At 41.9% G+C, this 217-nt stretch overlaps 1 non-coding gene across 1 annotated transcript; it reads left to right on the forward strand.

The window, feature by feature from the left end:
• Position 1: 1 nt before the first annotated feature.
• On the forward strand, positions 2-105 carry LOC127740964 (small nucleolar RNA R71). The gene has a single exon (XR_008001819.1). It is a non-coding gene; the product is annotated as a small nucleolar RNA R71 (small nucleolar RNA).
• Positions 106-217: the final 112 nt, after the last annotated feature.

Here is a 217-nt window from a genome sequence, read left to right on the forward strand (position 1 = left end):
CATGTCAGATGGACATCTTTTGGTCAGCTGCTTGTATCTTTCCCAAGCTTCATAGAGGGATTCACCATCTTTTTGTTTAAAGGTTTGAACATCCACTCTCAGCTTGCTCAGTTTTTGAGGAGGAAAGAATTTATCTAAGAAGGCAGTGACCAGCTTATTCCAGGAGTCCAGGCTATCCTTAGGTTGTGAATCCAACCATATTCTAGCTCTGTCTCTT

The sequence above is a fragment of the Arachis duranensis genome, chromosome 7 (genome assembly GCF_000817695.3).
Source record: "Arachis duranensis cultivar V14167 chromosome 7, aradu.V14167.gnm2.J7QH, whole genome shotgun sequence".
Classification (NCBI taxonomy): Eukaryota; Viridiplantae; Streptophyta; class Magnoliopsida; order Fabales; family Fabaceae; genus Arachis; species Arachis duranensis.